Raw genomic sequence first — 20634 nt, 5'->3', positions numbered from 1 at the left:
ATCTTTGCTCATTCCTGGTTATATTTTTGATTTGTCGATTCTTTCCAGTGCATATTCAAGTCCATGTGTGTATTGATAGTATGGTGATTGAGAAGAATTTTGAGACAGATCTCATGAGCCTGCATAACTGATGGCATTTATCGATGAGTTTTGTTTAGTGATGAGTTTCATTCTTTCTGATGCTTCTAATCTCTGGTTATCTTAAATATTGTGGAAACCATTGCTTTTGATATTCTTTTCTCTATTTAATTCTGTGCACTGACAATGTTTTCTAGTTCTAGGACCCAGAATCTAGATGTATGGGTCAGATCAATAATAAGAAGATCAATAGGCTTTTATTTTTATTCCATTTCCCTTTACTGAAGGGGTCTTGATTTGCATCTGATGATTAGATTAACTCATCCGCAATGTTGACATGAGAAATGTAGCTTGAATAGGGTCAGTACTTCCTATAAATTAAAAAAAAAAAACAACAACAACCCAGCAACATTCAAAATGAAATCCACTGTTTTTCATCTTCTTCACACTTACTTTCCTGGAATTGAGTTCAAAATCAGGGCTTTCAGTGGACAGAGAAAGATGCATTTATCTTATCGTTGCCTCCCACCAGCTCAGTGCAGGCTGACCTTGCACTTACCAGCCCTTCACCACACAACCAAAAGGAAGGGCTTAAATTTGTGATTGCCCCAAATCTGAGCCCTGGGTGACTCCAGGGCTGAGGACCAGGTAGGTTTGTTTTGCTGGCAATTTTCCCTATTGCCACATAGCCCAGTCCCTCTTCTAAATGAAGGTATCTGAGATATCATCAAAAATAGTTTGTTTAATGGTGTGAGAGTGTGTTTTCACAAGAAGCTCATAATAAGGAAATTAATACCAGTAGCGTCCCTCTCCAGTGAACTCCAGAAGCTTTGCACATATTAACCTATTTATCTTTCCCACATCCCTCTGAAGTGAGGAGATCATTTTTATGCTTTTCCTGATCCAAGGAGAGTAAGATATGGCAAAGGTGAAGTTTGAAGCAGGTCAGTAGAGAATGAAACTCAGTCTTTATCTTCTTCATTTGGATTTTACTCTCTTATTTCACAATTGGTAATTTCAAACAACTCCATCCTTCTATTTATTAATGTATTTGCTTATTCCTTTATTTATTCACTGTCAAATTTTCATAAAGCACCATTGTATGTCAGGTACTGGGTCAAACTTGTCTACAAGTTTGTCAAACAGTTTAAACCTTTATTGCTGTACAGAAATTACTTTGGGGTTTACAGAACCCAGAGCCACCTCCAGGAGGCAATTTCTAAACTACTGAAGTAGAATAATTATTCAATTATTATTTAACAAGTGTTTTTTGAGCATCTGCCATGTTCTGTTAGGGCAGGGCGCCTAACATCCCCCCAGATCTAAATTTTTATAACTGTAATTATTTTTAAATGTCATTTTCATATTGAGTATATTCTGCATTTGTCTAAGTTATGTTATTTTTGTCCTCTGACCTTTATGGCTATTGGGAATAAAGAACTGATAGAATTTCTTCTTTATTACTTCATCCATAATAATGTTTAGATTAGTATTCGACTTTAGGCTTGCATCTTACTCATCAGAAAACAAATTTTAAAAATGACAAGGAGCATGCAAAGCTAGAGCTTTCTGTAGATTTAGAAAGCTGAATGGGTTCCCTAGTATTTCTGTATGCCCCCTGGGTGGAGGGACCATTCCTGAGTATGGAAGAACCCTATATTTGAACAGAGCCCCATATATGGGAAATGTGGTGATGTGTTGTCCTCATAAGAAAATGGTGTTTTGAGATAATAGTAACTTTGCTCATGATTAGCTTCCCTCAAATTCATTAGCTAAATTGTAATTTGCTTTTCTCTTCACTTAGTTCTTTCCATTTCTTTCAAGCTTTGTTCCCATCTGCCCCATGCTGCATGCTGTTTCTCCTGCCTGGAATATTTGCCTTCTCGTCCACGGACAAGCTTCTGCTTATCCCTTCAAGATCAAGCTTCGGCGCCATCTCCTCTGAAAAACTTACTCACACTTTCCTTGCCCATTCACCTCACTATTTTGTTGCCTCTTTTTTGCTTCCACAGCATTCTGTTGATAGTTCTAATATAACCCATATCCCATTGAATTATTGTTACTTGTTTAAAGTGATCCTGCAAATGTAAATTACATTCCAGAAAAGGCATTCATTTAATGGTATTTCCATTCCTTTCTATTGTAGTCATTAACCCCCCAGGAAGCTCCTTAAAGTCAAGGATCATCATGTAGATTTTGTACTTCCAGTACCCTACCCTGTGCTTGAAACATTTGCTTTTAGACTAGTAACTGCACAAAGTAGCAGTTTTGGATAGAATAAACTCCCACATGCCTAGCAAGGTCTTTCAGACTTATGCCCATGGATCAATCCCATTAGCAGTGGACATGGACTAGAGCCAAGAGGAGAAGCAGAGCCAACCGCTGACAAGGTGGCAAGATCTCCTCCCCACGTGTGGCCCCAAGCCTGTGCTGTGTATGCCAACCTCGGGCTAATCAGTCCATTTTTAGAACAGGTGTTTTCTGTCCTCCACACTGTTGCTGAGAGCAAAGGGGGAAGAGTTGGCCACCTGGTTAGAATTTATATAAACAGATGCTGTAAAGAAAAAGCTTACTTTGCACACTGTGTCAGCAGTTTAGGAGTGCTTTAAGCAAAGTGTCTTCACTTCTAAGAGCAAGGCTCCTCCTCACACATGCCCTGCCCACCTTCTCCGTGCTGGAAAGTCAGCGCGTGTTCTAGGAACCAGGACCTTTTATACTGCTCACTTCTCCGGTGGAAAATCTAACACACCTCACTGCACGGGGAGCCAAAGGTCCTCACGACTTGGTTAGGGACAGATGATTTGGAAGTGGGAGTGGAAAGCCTTCCTCCCTTATTTTAAAAAGGAGTTGCTTTTCCTTTTTTTTAAAGATTTTATTTATTTATTTATTTATTTGACAGAGAGAGACACAGTGAGAGAGGGAACACAAGCAGGGGGAGTGGGAGAGGGAGAAGCAGGCTTCCCGCCGAGCAGGGAGCCTGATGTGGGGCTCGATCCCAGGACCCCGGGATCACGACCCGAGCCGAAGGCAGACGCCTAACGACCGAGCCACGCGGGCGCCCCAGGAGTTGCTTTTCTTTTATGAAATTAAAACAACAACAACCAGGAACACTTCGGTGCTCCAGAGAGGTGTCAGTTCTCAGAAAAGATACAAAAATAGAAGGTCCCCATTAGTCATACACTCATCCTGGAGTTGGTTCTGCCCTTAGCTTCTGGGATGCCCAGTGTGCTCATCCAGGACTTGGCCACCATCATCTACCTCCTGGAATACGGAAGCATCTCATTAGTAGTGATTACTAGGAAACTGGGATGACAGGATACCAGCTAACCGGTTGAGGGGAGATATTAAATCACAGAAATAATCACAACAGTTAATATCGCCACCATTATCAGCAAAAATTAGTGTTACTCTGTGACAAGCATTGTGCTTAATAATTTACATATAACTTAATATGGTCCTTACACTTAATATTTTTATTGTTTTCATTTATAGTTCAAGAGAACCACGCTAGCGGATAGTAGCGACAACATGTAATACATATCGAGCATTTTCTGTGTGCTGGTGCTGTGCCCATCTGCCAAGATCTGGTCAGAATCATGATTGAAACCGTGGCTTTTAGGGCTACAAAAACAAAACTCCTTGGAGGAGCGTGGGTAATGGATATGTGGAAACTCTGTTCTATTTTTGCAGCTCTCCATTAAGTCTAAGGGTAGTTCTAATAGGAAGTTTTTGAGAACTCGAAACAACAACGTTTGTAAGCACTGCTATCTGCTGCCTCTGCTGGATAACAGCCTTTTGTAGTACCGGTCAGTCCATGTCAAGGATGCCAACAAAGCAAATCATGCTGGAAACCCTTGTGCAGCTGCGTACTACTCAAGGACCCCTGGTCTGGGGTGGGGAGCCCTTCTCATAGACATGATGACCACACTCACTTAGTATGGCACTTTTCTGCCAGCAGATGGCAGTAAGATCTCTTGAGAAAGGGCTGTCTCCGGCTCACTGTGGTACCGTTCAGGCTGCCATTGACCCTGGCTGTGAGATGTGGGGGAAAGGTGAAGGAGTCGAGAAGTGCTTAGGAAGTGAAAGGAGATAGCAAGCCCATATGATATTTTTATTCTAAAGTTGTAAAATGTCACTGAGACCGAATCGAACACCAAATTTGTCCCTTCAAAGCATTTTGCCTTGTCCTTCACTTTGTGCCCCTGCATGACTTTATTTTAATCATGTCCTCGCCCTTGCAACATTGTGAGATAAAATAGTAACCTAAGTGAGGATGAAGATTAATGGAATTTTCTTGTTTATGAATGAACCCTTAAATCTGAGAATAATTTCTCTGCGAGTGGGCTTCAGGGGGTTCATAGTCCCCCTAGATTATCATATGTGGCAAGCATATGAATTTGTGTGTGTTTTAGTGGGCAGAGTTTCCCTAACATTCATCAGAGTTTCAGTTGGTCAGGGCCATTAAAAACACATTCTGTCTGAGGGCATATCACCTCCATATCATGGAGGCCTAGAATAGATTCTGGGAGAGGTGGAGACAGCAAACACAAGTGCCTTCAAGGACTGGGCAGATAGCATGGTGCATGGACTAAACCTGTTGGGGAGTGAGGTAAGCTGCCTAAGCTATGTCCCAAATACCTAAACAGGCAGCCATTGCTCAGCCCCTGCTGAGAGTTGCCATGCAGGAATGCAGGCCCAGAGTGGCATGACCTCTGGAGTTTTCCAAAGAACCTGCAAATCCATAATTGTAAATGAACTGCAGAAATTTCTGGAGTGTACAACGAGTTAATGTTTTAAACAGCTCAGGGGCGCCTGGGTGGCTCAGTAGGTTAAGCGTCTGCCTTCGGCTCAGGACATGATCCCGGGGTCCTAGGATGGAGCCCCACATCGGGCTCCCTGCTCAGCAGGGAGTCTGCTTCTCCCTCTTCCTCTGCCTGCTACTCCCCCCTGCTTGTGCTCTCTGCCTCTCTCTGTCAAATAAATAAATAAAATTTTTAAAAATAATAAAAATAAAAAAATAAACAGCTCAGGCAGAATGGATGTATCTCTAGTCCCTATGTGACCCTTGAGCTGCCAGTTCGACAGCCTCTGGTTGATAAGCTCGAGGCCTGGCTCTCTTGGGGTGGGGACACATGCCATGCTAGGGAATCCTAGTACTACAGTCACTACTAACTAATGTTATTATTGTAATAACAACATTCATAATAGCAATGGCTGACACTCCAGGACCTACTCTGTCCCATGAACTATTCTGAGTACTTTATTTACAGCAGCTCCTTTGAGCATCTCAACAACCCTGTGAGGTAGGTGATTATTGGTTTTACAGATATTTAGGTAGCATTTGCTGTGCATCAGGTACTGTTCTAGGGGCTTCTAGGCACAAGTCTTAACTCATTTAATCCTTATAACAATCTTATAAAGAGCTAGGGAAACGGAGGCACAAAGTTATTTAGTCACTTGCCTTAGCCCATATCCTGTATGCAAGCCCAGGCAGTTTGGTTCCAGAGCCTGCACTCTCAGCTGCTGTGCTGTTCTGACTGTTTGGTGGTGCTCTGGGTACTGACCACCCTTCCAATACCTCTTAGCTGTGGCGCTCAGTGGTCTCGGACAAACCCTCTCCACACTGGCAAGGTGATGTGGCTGACTACTGAGTGTAGTCAGCCCCAGGTCTCCTGGGAAATCCATCTCATTTTCATGCATCAGCAAACATGCTTTTTTCAATCGTTGGTATTTTTTTTAATCTCCTCTGAAATGAGCAGATCATAAATCCTTTGCTAGATGAGATTTCCAAATAATGGTGATAGATGGCCTTGTCCCTTAACAAGTTTGGCCCCAACGTCATCACAGCAGTCTAAGGGTTGGCATTAGAATAAGATGACGGTGCTGATAAAGAAAGTGACCGCTTGGTTCTCCATGCAAATCCCTGTTCCATCTGAGCCACCTCCAATGAGGGAGGCTTCCCAAAGGTTTGCACAAAATAAACTCCTGAAATAAGTGAAAAATTACAGTTGTAATGACAGAGAATTGACTTTAAGTGTAGCAGCAACGGGGAATCTGTGTCTGATGAACGAGGATGGAATTACAATGTGGGAGCAATCAGTGATTTGCAGAATGCACTTGTTTCCAATTCTGTCTACTGGTGCCAGTGCTGAAATCTAAACCCTGCTGAGAGATTGATAATGAAGAACTGAGAGAAAGAGGAAAAGGACAGGGTGTGAATTTACTCCAAAGCTGTCTTACTGCCATGAATTATATCAAATGGTACTCTAACTTCCTATTTAGAAGATGCCCCTCATTTGGGGAAAAAAAAAAAAAATAGATTTGGCTATTACTTTACAGCTTTGCATTTCCATCAGCTCACCAGTTTATGATGCTTCCTGTAAGCAGTGGGTCCTAGCAGTTGGTGCACTTCCATTAGCATGTGCCTCTGCAAAATATTTCATCCTTCCGTGACTCCCTTTTGATCAATTAAGCTCCTGTATCTCCCTCCCTAAACAAGTGCAGAGAAGATTTGTGGAAGACCTCCCTTCCTGGGGACTAGTTTTAATGTCAGTCCTGAAAATAAAACATTAGATATGGAGCCAAATGAAAGGTAGCTTTGGAATAAAAAGTGCCTGTGAAAGAACTTTTTATTGACCACTGGGACTCACAACCAAAAATATGGAAGAATGAGTGGACCAAGGGCATTCTGGGAGCATTGTAGAATTCCAGGCTTGATATTCTAGCCAACCACTTAAAAACATTTAAAGATCTATACAATGGGAAAGATAAAAGTTGATGGAGCTAACTACCTTTTAAAAAGTATATGCACTCATTTTGTGAAGAGACGAAGACTGAGCGGTTTGGCCGCGTTGTCGACCTCGACCAGCAGTTGGCTTTTCCACGTAGAACTCGGGAGTAGGAGATTCAGAATCGGATCTCTTCTCCCTTCTCCCTCCTGTGAGATTTTTTTGATCTTCAGCTACATTTTTCGGCTTTGTGAGGAACCTTATCATCAAAGAAAATGGCTAGCAATCTTACCAACAAGACAGATCCTCGCTCCATGAACTCCCGTGTATTCATTGGGAATCTCAGTACTCTTGTGGGCAAGAAATCTGATGTGGAGGCGATCTTCTCAAAATATGGCAAAATTGTTGGTTGCTCTGTTCATAAGGGCTTTGCTTCGTTCAGTATGTTAATGAGAGAAATGCCCTGGCCGCTGTGGCAGGAGAGGATGGCAGAATGATTGCTGGCCAGGTTTTAGGTATTAATCTGGCCGCAGAGCCAAAAGTGAACCGAGGAAAAGCAGATGTGAAGCGATCTGCAGCGGAGATGTACAGCTCCTCTTTGGACTTGGACTATGACTTTCAACGAGATTATTATGACAGGATGTATCGTTACCCAGCACGTGTTCCTCGTCCTCCTCCTGCTATTGCTCAGGCTGTAGTTCCTTCAAAACACCAGCGTGTATCAGGAAACACCTCATGAAGGGGCAAAAGTGGCTTCAATTCTAAGAGTGGACAGCGAGGATCTGCTTCCAATTCTGGAAAGTTGAAAGGCGATGACCTTCAGACCATTAAGAAGGAGTTGACCCAGATAAAACAAAAAGTGGATTCTCTACTGGAAAGCCTGGGAAAAATTGAGAAAGAACAGAGCAAACAAGGAGTAGAGATGAAGAATGGTAAGTCAGAAGAGGAGCAGAGCAGCAGCTCCCTGAAGAAAGATGAGACTAATGTGAAGATGGAGTTTGAGGGGGGTGCAGCTGACTCTGCTGAGGAGGGGAACCTACTGGATGATGATGATAATGAAGATCGGGGGGATGACCAGCTGGAGTTGATCAAGGATGATGAAAAAGAGGCTGAGGAAGGAGAGGATGACAGAGACAGCGCCAATGGCGAGGATGACTCTTAAGCACATAGTGGGGTTTAGAAATGTTGTTCCATTATTTCTTTACTTAGGCTTTTGTCAAAGATCAAAATTTTCACCAGATCCTCTCCCCTAGTATCTTCTTCAGCACATGCTCACTGTTCTCCCCATCCTTGTCCTTCCCATGTTCATTAATTCATATTGCCCTGCGCCTAGTCCCATTTTCACTTCCTTTGACGCTCCTAGTAGTTATGTTAAGTCTTACCCTGTAGTTTTTGCTTTTAATTTTGATACCCCTTTATGACCTAACAATAAAAAGGATGTGTGGTTTTTATCAGTTGTCTCCAAAATAATCTCTTGTTATGCAGGGAGTACAGTTCTTTCCATTCATTCATACATGAGCTCAGTAGTTGCTTCCCTAACTGCAGAGGCAATCGCATTAGTTGAATAGCACCTGAGAGCAGCTCTGAGTTAGAGGTATGTGTGTTATACCCCATATAAGAGTGCTATGTGGGGCTGTTCAACACAAATGTAACAATGTACTTTTGTGAATCAGAGTTGGCATGTCAAATGCATCCTGTAGAAAAATAGTGTAATAGTCTTAAGATTTGTTTTCAAAAGTTGATACTGTGGGTTATTTTTGTGAACAGCCTGATGTTTGGGACCCTTTTTTCTCAAAATAAACAAGTCCTTATTAAACCAGGAATTTGGAGGAAAAAAAAAAGTATATGCACTTTTTAGGGGCGCCTGGGTTGCTCAGTCGGTTAGGCATCTTTACTCTTGGTTTCAGCTCATGATCTCAGGTCATGATCTCAGGATCGTCAGATGGAGTCAGACTCTGCTCTGAGCATGGAGCCTGCTTAAGATTCTCTCTCTCTCCCTATCCCTCTGCCCCACCCCACCACCCTCGCACTCTCTCTCTAAAAAAATAAAATGAATAAAAATATATGCACTTTTTAATATCCCTTAAAACTTTTGAAAGTAAGATTTTCTCTGTTTTATTTTTAATTAAATGTTTTGACTTTTTTCTGGTACTATGGAAGAAAATTCTGGTGTGTCCATTTGATAGTTTTTCTTATTGACCCAAACATACATCATAGAATTTGCACAAATGTAATGCTTCTAATAGTTTGTGCTCTTGTCCTCAGTGAGGACCATGGATATAAATGACTAAAGGCACAGTGCTTAAAGAACATCCTTACTATGAGAAATGACATCATCAGAATTGATTTAGAAAGTCTGTGAATTTAGTAGCGCTGGAGTTGAGCATGTGGAGGGTAATTCTAAAGTTAGGTGAATCAAAATCTCATAAAGATGTAAATTTTATATAATTATGTAACAATTTTACAAGCCTGTGAAGTGGGCAGGGCAAGCATTACAATTCACATTTTGTAGGTGAGGAATCTGATAATTGATAATTTTTTATGTCGATCACATGATAAATGATAATATAGATATATTAGATAAAATAAATTATTAATGAATATCTCATTAATTTTATCTGTTTTTTTTTTTTTACATTTTTAATGTGGTCTTGCATTTATAGCCCATATTATATTGAATAACACTGCCTTAAAAATCCATAGATAATAGATATTTAAAAGGCTTAGGGCAGTGAGGATTTGGGAGCAGCACCACAGAATCTCCCCCATGTGCCTCATATGTGAAGCTGGCTTCCTAGTGTCCCTCGGGATATTTTTTAAGAGCTCTCTGTGACCAAAATGGTCTGGGTATATTTGGAATCTGCTGGCCCTTGAGGCACTTCTGCTATATATTCTGAAGCCAGGGAGTTTCTAAAACTTGCTAAGAAAACTCCCAAGAGTCTGGGATCCTACATCCAAGGTGGATGCTCAGGGAGAAGCAGAAGATCTAGGGGAGCCTCTGGGAACCCAGAGAGGATTCAGAAATGGAGACAGAGGCCCTAGGCCTGACACTGCTTACTAGAGCTCGCTTAGCCAACCGCCCCCGCTCAGGTGACCTCATACCGGAAAGCCCCAGCCTATTCCAGAATGCTCGTGCCAGACACAGCCAGACACAGGCAGCGCCTACTGCCAGCCTGTGGTTAATATAATGCTTCCTCAAATGTCTGTATATTCAGCTTCTCTTCTACAAGAAAAGTCCTAAGGAAGAAAAATCCAGAAGTAGTAAGGACCTCCTGCAAGTGAAAGCTGTGGCAGGACCCCACCACCTAGAGCGGAGGTGCCTCCATTAAGGGCTGCCTTCTGGGCACATGAGTCTGAGAGGTGCGGCTCTGGTGTGATTAGTCCCCAGTCTTTTACATCCCAATGTATACTGACCATACATTATCCAAGATGAAACAGCCAATCTGTACCACAGCCAAACTTTAATCTGAGACTTCTGTGTCCTTAGGACATCTTTCAGTTCTGCCAACCTATTTCCCGCGTGTAATTTTCTTTTTTCATACTTTCCACCATCATTTCAGTGTCATTTGATTAAAATATTATAGCAGATGGTGGCACTGGTCCTCCAATTGCATTACAGATGGCTTGGAGGAGTTTATCCTTTTCATTGTATCAGATATGATAAGAATATCAAGACTCCCTTTTCCCTCATTGCATTCAAATTCTTTAGATTGTTATGTATCTATAGGGTATCTTAAAATAATGTCAGTTCAACTTTATTTGAATGAGTAAATTGTCTTAGAACTGAGGTGGCTTGGAGGTGTATTTTGTTTGTTTTTAATGCACACGTTCTTACCATGGAAAGTGTAACTTCTATATCAACAAAATGAAAACTGTCAAAATAGCAGCTAAAACAGCAACAAGGTTAGTCTGGAGGTTAATTGTTATAGTACAAAGCCCTGTTGAAGATGGAATTACAAAGTTATTTAGCTATGTGCTACTGGATTTAGAAAGTTTTAAAAACAGATACATCTGTTATTTTAGAGATACATTATATCCTTGACAGCCTGCAATTATGGGTGTTAGACCAGAATCTGCTACCAAGATGAGTTGCTTTTGCTACTTTCTTTTTCTCTGTCAAGTCAAAGAGAATTCTTTTTAATTTTAGCATCTTTTACTTTGGATTTTTCTTTGTTGCTCTTGCTGCCTCTGACTTCAGTGAAAAACTAGCTGTGTTGTGTGTTTCTTCATATTTGGAGAACAACAGGATCTGTATGAATCATCTTGTCAGAAGCACCAGGAATAAATCTGAGGTGTATTCTGGAAAGGAAGGTACATGACATCTTTCTCTTTTTCCCCCCTTCCACAAATAGGTAGTCTGCAAGAAACATGTTGTTATTTGGAAGAATTTGCTCTTGAAGTGGCAGTCCCCCCCCCCCCCCCGCCACCCCGAAGTTGTTAACTTCATCTTTTGTAGAAGAGCTTTAGCAACAGTATTGCTTATAAAAGAAGTCCACTAGAAGGGAATCCCCATGCCCAATTTATTTATTCACCAAAAATTTTACTGAATATTGGCCATGTGCTAGGTGCAGTCCTAGGCAATGAATACAGACCAAAAAATAATCTCTAATTTGGAAAAAGAAAAAGAAAAAAAAAAGCTCCAGGTGGCAGAAGGCAAAAAATAAACAAATAATTAAAATAGTATGTTAGATAGTGTTTGGTGATCTGGGAAAAAAATAAATCAATAGGTTGTAATAGGTTGGGTATGGAGGTGGGCATAAGCACTTCATCCAAACCTCTCTGGGAAATCCTCTTTCTGCCCTTGATCTAATCTCGTTTCCATGCACACAACACCACTCCTTATGATGGGGCTTTTGAATTAGTTTTGTTTCTTGCCTTCTTAGTAGCACTTTATAACCCCCTGCACACATCCTGGAGGTGTGGAAATTTAACAGTCCCTTATGTCAGCATTAGTCCCTGCTCCTACAGTTAGTTTTTTTAGTAACTACAGAGCCTCTTCTATTGGATTTCCCTTTTTTTAAATTGCGGTGTCATTGACATAAAACATTGTATTAGTTTCTTGTACACAATATAATGATTCATTATTTGTATATATTTTGCAAAATCATCACCATACTGATACCAATAATTCTTGTTAACATCAGTCACCATACATAGTTAACAGAATTTGTGTGTGTGTGATGAGAATTTTTAAGATTTACTCTCCTAGGGAAAAAAAAAACAGTTTGTACATAAAGAGTTACTCTCTTGGCAATTTTCAAATATGCAGTAGTCACTGTGCTGTACATTATATCCCCAGGACTTATTTAATTTATAACTGGAAGTTTATACCTGTTGACCCCCTTCACCCATTTTCCTCACTCCCCATCTCTTGCCTCTGGCTACCCACCAATCTGTTTTCTAGATTTATGAGCTTGGGTTTGGTTTTTTAGATTCCACATATAAGTAAGATCATACGGTATATGTCTTTCTCTGTCTGACACTTCATTTAGCATAATACCCTCAGGGTCCATCCATGTTGCCACAAATGGCAAGATTTCAGTCTTCTTTATGGCTGGATAATGTTCCATCATATGTTTATATGTATATAATACTATATATATATACATTTTCTTTATCCATATATCCATTGACAAACACTTAGGTAGTTTTTTTCTCTTGGCTATTGTAAATAATGCTGCATGAACCTGGAGGTGCAAATTTATTTTCAAATTAGTGGTTTGGGTTTTTTGTTTTTTGGGGGGTTTTGTTTGTTTTTGTTTTGTGTGTGTGTGTGTGTGTGTGTGTGTGTGTGTGTGTGTTTTATAAATACCCAGAAGTGGAATTGCTGGATCATATTTTTAATTTTTTGAGGAACTTCCATACAGTTTTCCACAGTGGCTGCACCAGTTTGCCTTCCCACCAACAGTGTGCAAAGGTCCCCTTTTTCTCCATGTCCTCACCAACACTTGTTATTTCTTGCCTTTTTTTTATAATAGCCATTCTAACAGGTGGGAGATGATACCTCATTGTAGATTTGACTGTCATTTTCCTGATAATTGGTGATGTCATGTACTTGTTGGGCATCTATATATTTTCTTTGCAAATGTCTATTTAGATCCTCTACCCATTTTTAGTCAGATTTTTTTTTTTTTTTTTTTTTGCTATTGAGTTATATGAGCTCTTTATATATTTGGGGTATTATCGCCTTATCAGATATATGATTTGCAAATATTTTCTCTCATTCAGTAGGTTGCCTTCTCATTTTCTTGATGGTTTCCTTTGCTGTGCAGAAGCTTTTTTGTATGACATAGTCCACTTCTCTTCATTCTTCAAATAACATACTTACCTCCAGGTGATCTGCAAATTATTAGTCAAAGTATTTGACATATCCTGGGCTATTAGTTGTCCTAATGCATGAGATTATTTATATAAAGTACTCTTTAATTTTGCCCTAAAAAACTCAAAATTTGACTAGTACTGCAAAATTTGAAGAGTAAGAGTAATGCTGCCCCCAAAGGACTACTCAGATATCAGTAAAAATTTTAAAAAGTGTTGGTCACTACTTGTGGTCAACTGGCATACCCAGTGTGGGGCCCAGTGTCCCAGTGCCTAGAACAGAACAATCAATAAATGTTTGTAAGAGAAAACTCCTGTGTACAGCAACCACGCAGCCTTCAACTAGATGCTGATGGTTAGAATGGGAAAGTGTTGAGAGGGGTTTTAAAGGTGGACTTGAAAGGAATGGACTGCTGAAGAAGAGGGTATTGATGTCAGTGAGTTCATGGAGGAGGAAAAGGCATCTTGTTGGGGACAAAGTGAGGGGCTAGATTGGGTTCCTGGCTAATCTGAGATGGCCATGGGAGGTGACACAGATCTGGGAGTTAAGGATCAGGGAATGTGGTTTGGAATGAGAGTAAGGTTGAGTCACAGACCAAGATTCGGGAGTCAAAGCAGAGAGGTCACTGCTGGAGCCTGGAGGATACAATGCTGCAGAAGGGGTTAAGGTGTTCTGACCATACTTGGGGCAAGGCCATCATTTAGGAACAGGAGAGGAAGATACATGAGGGCAGGAAACCTTTTAGGAGTTGAGGGGAGATTATTTCATGGCATTGCAATCATGGAAGACTTCATGGAAAACAGATCATTTTAGTTGTTAATCCTAGCCTTACCTCAAGAGTCTGGGCTCTGTAACCAAATGCCAGATGATATGATTGTATTCCCGACCATGTACATAGTGATTAATGAATTTTTTTACTATTCTGTGTTCTAGGCCCTTAACACAAATAATTCAGTGAATTATTAAAACAAGCCAAGAAATGATTTTCACCAGTTTACAGATGAAGAACAGAGAGGTTCACTAACTTGCTCAAGGTCACACAGCCATTTAGTGGGAAAAGCAGGATTCAAAGCCAGTCGATTTGATTCTAAAGCCTGGGCTTTTGGCCACTACACCATCTTCTCTCTCCATGGGGCCTCGGTAAATAGTCAGTTTAACCTGGTGTTTTATGGGGCTGATTTCTGGCAGGTTTCCTCGTGTACTGCGTTTCTCATTTTCTTCATATCCCATTCTTTAACATTTCCCGCCAGATGCTTTTAGCTGACAAATTTCTAAGGTTCTTACCTTCGTGGGAGCTTTCCCAGCTGTCTTCTGTGAAATGGAGGCAACCTTCTTGCCTTGGCCCCATGAAGAGCGTTAGAGCTGTGACTAGATAAGCAAATACCACATGGCGTGTGCATTACACCCGCCCTGTGACAGCCCGGCACACCGGAGGCTCAGAGCCACTGATCACCCAGGTTTGCCAGACTGTGTCCTAATGACACCTCCTAAAGGGCATCATTACTTCTACACAAATGTGTTCTCATAAAGTATTTGTAAAACATGCCTGATAAAAATCCCGTCTTGGGCAATTACACCAAATCTCCACACCCTTAGAACCTCTGTCCGCAAACGAGGTCTTGCTTTTCCTGTTTCTCGGCAGTCCTCAGCTGCAGCTCGGCATGGACAAGTTCCGTGCGGAGCCCCATCCAAGTGTTTGGTCTCCATTCTGACTGGGTGAGACCCAGTCAGAATGGACAGGCTGTCCAGACTCCTGTGGTAAACACTTGGTTCACACGCCATGAATTCAGTGGCAGACGGTGGTCACAAGAATTAGAACATGTGTGAGGATCATAGTTACTTTCAACATCTTTGAAAAGGAAACTAAACACAACTGATTGTAATAAGCTAAGGGATGAATCAATGAGATTGTCCGTAAGTAGCTGGAAAGGAGGTACTCATCACATTCTGAAACCTCCAAGAACACCGTGTTCTTAAAATACCCTAAAGACTTGGGAGATGCCTAACAGTTACCAAGTGTGAGGGGGAAAAATCAGTATACTGATTCAATACTAGCCAATTGAAGATATCCTGTGCTATCTACATAATGACCTAACTGTGCTAAACATTTGGAATCAACTGCATTCGAAGAAAAAGAAAGGTAATAGCCGAATACTCAAACAAGTGGGATCTATCAAGTGTATTTTGTAACAGATTTATAAAATCAGTTGACATGAAGAAGAAGGTACACATTATGTTAGTACTTTAATCAAATTTATTCTAATGACATAAAATAGTAGGGTATTTGTGGAGTTGACCCCCATTGTGTGTGTGTGTGTGTGTTTAATGAATTTCCCAGGGCGCCTGGGTGGCTCAGTCAGTTAAGTGTCTGACTTTGGCTCAGGTCATGATCCCAGGGTTCTGGGATCGAGCCCTGCGTCGGACTCCCGGCTCAGCAGGGAATTTGCTTGTCCCTCTCCCTCTGCCCCTCCCCCTGCTCGTGCTCTCTCCCCTCCCCCAAATAAATTTTAAAAATCTAAAAAATAAATAAAATAAATGAATTGCCCAGGTAGAGGTATATGGCAGAAAACTTGTGGCTTATGATTTATTACGAATGAGAAGAATCTGCAAACAGCAGTGTTTATTTTGGGGGGTGGAGATTTTACACAGAAGAAAGAATACAATAGAGAAGAGTCGAGGAGATAAGAAGAATTAGCAGAATAAGATAATCTGTGTGGCAGAGGGGGGTTGCTCCCACCTGTTGGTGATGCTGTGGAATAGTTTTGAAAATATAGTGGAGGGTCACCTGGCTGGCTCATTTGGTGGAGCATGCGACTCTTGATCTTAGCGTCATGAGTTCAAACCCCACATTGGGCATGAAGCCTACTTAAAAATAAATAATACATATAATAGAATCCTAAGCCAGTCTGAAAGGTATTTTGTTTTGTTTTGTTTTGTCTTTTGTTGGGGTTTTTTTTTGTTGTTGTTGTTGTTTATTTTTTTTGGTGCACACTTCCATTCTCCATCCTATGATGAAATTTGTACAATACGATATATCATTGGCAGTGATACTAAAATATTTAAGAACAAATACGGCAAAGATACCACCCAGTCAGAATGGACAAGCTGTCCAGACTCCTGTGGTAAACACTTGGTTCATAATGGTCTGGCACCTGGAAGAAGTGGTCTTAACCACCTCCAGTTTCTGGGTCCTTTCGGTCACCGTGGTTGTGGGTACACTAGCTGCACCTCAGAGGGGCATGGGTAGGGGCAGGGGAGAAGGGGAGCTCGAAGTGGTAGACTAGATTCACTTTAGCTAGACCATCTAGACTCTATTGTAAAATGTAACTGCATAGAAAGGTTCTTTGTTAATTGGATTTCCCCCCTCTAATCTGGATTACATCTTCTATCAGTGGAAAAGGGACATAGCGAAAAGGTAAAGAGTGGAGAGAATATTCCGCCCAGGTGAGAAGCCTTGGATTCTTTCCTGTTCTTTGCAACTTATTGGCTGAGTGACTTTGATGAAAAATTCTCTGAGAACCAGGTTCCTTACCAGGAACAAAACCCCGTAACAGAGTCTCTCCAGTGATACATTGTGTATGAAAGTGCTTTGTAAACAGACACACACTTAGGAAAACTTATATTTTATTTATTTATTTATTTATTTATTTATTTATTTATTTATTTAGGGGGCAGGGAAGGGCCGAGGGAGGGGGAGAGAGAATCTTAAGCAGATTCCCCATTGAGCACGGAGCCCGATGTGGAGCTCAATCTCACAACCCTGAGATCATGACCTGAGCCCAAATCAGGAGTCAGACGCTCAACTGAGCCACCCAGGGGCCCTGGAAAACTAATATTTTAAAGAAACCCTGAAATAAAGGGGCCCCTGGGTGGCTCAGTTGGTTAAGTGTCTGCCTTTGGCTCAGGTCGTGATCCCAGGATACTGGGATTGAGCCCCGCATCGGGCTCCCTGCTCAGCGGGAAGCCTGCTTCTCCCTCTCCCTCTGCCTGTTGCTTCTCCTGCTTGTACACACTCTCTCTGTCAAAAATAAATAAAATCTTAAAAAAAAAAAGAAAGAAAGAAAGAAACCCTGAAATAAGAATTATCATTTTAAGGGAATAATCAGCCCTGAATCCAGCAAGCACATGTTTTCATATATTGAGATTAAAAAAATAATAATAAAGGAGTAAACTTCATCAACTATTTTCCAGATCACTTTGGAGCTTAATCAGATATATATTTTATACCATTTTGCCTGCTTTGTGTCTCTACAGTTCCCACGTAGTGACCTTCAAAGAGCATGCTGTTAAGTTTGTATTATCTAGGCCCCCGCCGCCGAGCCACTGTAATTGACACAGTTGACTGTAGGTTTCCAAAGACAAATACTTATATTAAACTGGTGGCTGAGAAATGTAGGTTACTCGGCCCAATGGTAGCTTACGTTAGGAGACTGTGGTTCAGTTGCCTTGACTTCTTGGGACCTTTGTCCTACCGGCCAGTAAATTGTGAGATAGAAAAGTTTGCCTGCTGGAAGCCGTTCAGCCAGCATTAGAGTCCAGGATGTAGGCTAGACTGGAATCAGGTGAAGAGAGGAGGAAGGGCTTTGGATAAGAAGGCAGAGCTGGGAATGGCTCCTAGGGAAATCTCTAAGGACCAGAGAGGCCAAAAATGGAAGGAGGTGGGAACACATGGCAGATTCCTTCATTTCCTAGAAAGGGGTCACTCCAGGTTGGTTCTATTTCTGTAAGATTCCTGGAGCTGAGCCTGAGCTGGCTAATAGGGTATATATGGATTGGCAGCCATAATTTCCAAAGAGAAAAAAAAAATTTCCCCTAATTTGAGCCTTCAGGAACCTTTTGAAGGGCTCCAGGGTGGTTTTTTTTTTTTTTTTTCTACTGCCAGGAAAATAGGATATTTTAGTAGTTCTGAGGATCTTTCCTAGGACCAAAAAGACAAGGCGTTGAAAAAAGAATTGGGCATTCTAGTAAAAGAGGAAATATTTGATCAGAAGCAAATTAGATCTGAGTAAGCATAATAGCAGGGGGTCAAGAGATTCCTGTATGATTTTGAGTTTTATTTGAATAGACATTAATAAAATGGGCTGGAGTGGTGATATTCCATGGGCAAGATTTTACTAATGCTATTTGACAACTGCATTTTCTGAGTACCTAGGTTTAAAGAAAGATGTTAAATTTAGGGAAGGATCTTATAAAGAGCTAACTATAAATATTTATCTCACTTTAGCTAATAACCCAATTCTCTAGCACTAAGGTACATTTCTATTAAAGCAAAAAAAATATCAAGGAGGCTAAAAGATTAGTAGGGATGACCTAATAAAGATGAAAATGAGATGGGTTGAAATGCAAAAACAGATTTATGCTAATTGGAACAGTTATAAAAATTCAATTCTGCAATACAATCCATTTAATGTACTTTCCTATTGATTAGTGGGTAGCTGACTGCTTTAGCTAGACCATCTTTGGTAAGGGAATTGTGTTCTTTTCAAAAATCTTTAAAATAGATGCTTACAATATTCAGCTACTTTTCACACAAATTGTTTTTCTATTAGACCCCAAATAGAAAGCATATGCATTTCAATATCAGCAGATTGAAATTGTTTGATTTAATATGGAATTTATGAATGAAGAGGAGAAAGCTCTATCACTAAATGTGGATTATTGGAAGTTATTTTAGAAACCAGCTTGAAATGTTTTTTTACAGCCTTAGAGTAGAGAATAAGACTGTATGAATAATTCATTTAGTCCTAGAAATACTAATCAAATAGTTTGGACAGTGATATGTCTTTTCATTTTGACTAATTGCTGATTTTTTTTTTTAAGTTCCTGGCTAATTGTGATTTTTTTGGAGGGGTTCTGAATGTTTGTATTAACTCCTATGGGAGATTCTTGGATTTTGATGAAATTCCATACCAAATGTTAGTTTGTATTGACTATATGGTGAGTAGGCTAGTGAAAGCAAATGAAGAACTGTGCTCCGCCTTCTTGTCATTTTGTGAATGGATTGTGAAGGGTTTGTTAATTTCCTCTTCACTCCACTGGAGCAAATACTCACAAATATCTGCAATGTCGCAAGACTGTTTTATTTGCATATTGAGAAAAATGGTTTGGGGGAGGGTTGTTTGGGAAATAGGATAATAAAGTACATTAAAAATAGAAGTACTTGGCCTTGTTTGCATTTATTCCTGGTATCTTTAGAAACAGTCTTGACTGTGTTGCTTTCCAGCCAAGTTTTTTTTTTGTTGTTTTTTGGGGTTTTTTTTGAAAGGGTAATTAAGGGGGCTGGGACTCCATCTGCCTGATGGTCTGCCTTGCCTGAGCCCTTTCCCTTAGCCTTTCTTGCATTTCATCTCCAAACCTAGACTGCCTTGGCCCTCACAGATTTGCAAAGTGCCAAATAGGTCTTTCTGACTCTGTTATAGGGCTGTTTCCCTTCTATTTTGTCCTGAATCCCAAAGATAAACTGCCTCCCTCCTTTGCCTTCCATTCTTGTTGAGAAAACATAGTATATGATCTATGCATTTCTTTGTAAAGTAAGAGTGCAAGCATTTCACTAATGTTTCTAGTTAAATGAGACCCATAAAGCACACTGACTTGATGCTGAGACGGAAGGGAGTGGGGGTAGCTGAATCGGCTGGAATACATAGCCCTTTGCCTAAAACCGAATGCATTGCTCAGTGCTTAGTATTAGATTTATGGAATGGCTCCTCTCCCAGCGTTGTCCCTGCTTTCCACAATTTGGTGCTTTTGTTGCTATCGAAACAGCCTTACTTTCTGAGCCATTGTGATTGTGCAGGGGGGAGGAGGCTGTGGCGGGCTGGGGTGGTAGTAGTAGTGAATGACACAGCTTTGCCAGATGACATGTAGCGGACCTCTGCATCAGCCAAGAGGAATTAAGCTCTGTCACTCCCCGCTGGGACTACCTTTCTCCTGGCATGTGCACAAGGAATTCATATGCTGCTGCTGCAAGCGCCAGACCAGAGCCCTGGGTACACTTGGCCACAGAAAGCAGTGAGCAAGAATGATAGCTGTCTCTTTTAAATGCCGTTGTCAAATTCTGAGACGACTTACTAAAGGTACCGTGATTTCCTTGTTATTCACTCTGCGAGTCTGTTGCAGTAACCTATAAACACAGTTTAATGGTTTTTACTTTCAAATATGACTGCCTTTACAATTTATCGTCAGGCAACAAAGCACTCAGTGAAATATGTATACATATATATGTACAGGTAGAGTCGGCTTTGCTTTTCGTCCTTACATCCTGGTTGTGTTCAGGCTGAAATTAGGAAGAAACCTGGCTTGTGTGTGTGGGGGGGGGTTTGTTTTTGGTTTTTTTTCTTTTCTTTTCTTAACGACTTCATTCATTGCTGAAAAGAAAATGTGTTGGGGTCCGGTGCTGAACTTATTATGAGAAACCGTCATTTTGCATGCTGATTAACTGGTCAAGAGGGGTCAAGCGTGTTACCATCCTTTGCATGATACATGTACTCAATGCAGTTGGCAGCTTCAGGA

General features: G+C 40.9%; 1 protein-coding gene and 1 pseudogene across 7 annotated transcripts in view; both read left to right on the top strand.

The window, feature by feature from the left end:
* GRIP1 (glutamate receptor interacting protein 1) overlaps positions 1-20634 on the top strand; it is a 660303-nt gene that overhangs the window by 371640 nt on the left and 268029 nt on the right. The window lies entirely within an intron of this gene.
* Positions 6897-8035, top strand: LOC118527135 (heterogeneous nuclear ribonucleoprotein C pseudogene; annotated as a pseudogene).

The sequence above is a fragment of the Halichoerus grypus genome, chromosome 6 (assembly GCF_964656455.1).
Source record: "Halichoerus grypus chromosome 6, mHalGry1.hap1.1, whole genome shotgun sequence".
NCBI classification, from domain to species: domain Eukaryota; kingdom Metazoa; phylum Chordata; class Mammalia; order Carnivora; family Phocidae; genus Halichoerus; species Halichoerus grypus.
The sequence above is the reverse complement of the archived record's forward strand: the minus strand, read 5'-3'. Positions and strand labels throughout refer to the sequence as shown.